The sequence below is a fragment of the Nanorana parkeri genome, unplaced genomic scaffold, assembly GCF_000935625.1.
Source record: "Nanorana parkeri isolate BGI_ZX_2015 unplaced genomic scaffold, ASM93562v1 scaffold1772, whole genome shotgun sequence".
Classification (NCBI taxonomy): domain Eukaryota; kingdom Metazoa; phylum Chordata; class Amphibia; order Anura; family Dicroglossidae; genus Nanorana; species Nanorana parkeri.
The window spans coordinates 10,707-11,215 of NW_017308040.1; the positions used below are offsets into that span (position 1 = coordinate 10,707).

General features: G+C 49.7%; 1 protein-coding gene across 1 annotated transcript in view; it reads right to left on the minus strand.

Moving 5' to 3' along the window:
• Positions 1–509, minus strand: part of SMARCC1 (SWI/SNF related, matrix associated, actin dependent regulator of chromatin subfamily c member 1) — a gene marked incomplete at its 3' end in the record, with an annotated part of 46,685 nt that overhangs the window by 7,707 nt on the left and 38,469 nt on the right. The window lies entirely within an intron of this gene.

Below are 509 nucleotides of genomic sequence, written 5' to 3' on the forward strand. Positions count from 1 at the left end.
CCCTATGCTGAATGACAGCGATCATCTTCTGTGCATGCCTGCTGCCAAAGACAAGTGCTGTGGCTCTGGCCTCATTAGCAGCAGCACGGAGAAACAGCAGCGCTGATTGGGGAGCCGAGCGTGGTCAGCCACAGCACAGAACGGGACCAAGTCCTACATGCACTAGGTCCCCTGGGGGAGGAGGGGTTTGGACAATTTTAAAGTTATGGTGATACTATAAGCTTTTTACCCCATCTACCTGTATACTGGGCTGTGGGGGGGAGCGGGCCCTTTATCCCTATGTAATGGATTACAACTACCTAATGTATAAATCCACCGCCACGGACCAAGTGCTTAGCTTCAACTGTACACAGAAGCCACCCTTCATAGAAGAAATTCTGTCTTTGCCATATTATCTCGGCCAGTTGGACGCCATTCTCATTCTGCCATTCCACACAAGAGTGAACACCAGCCCAGATGAAGAACGCCGTGAAGCTAAGCACGCTGGTGAGAGAAAGTAAAAAAAAAAA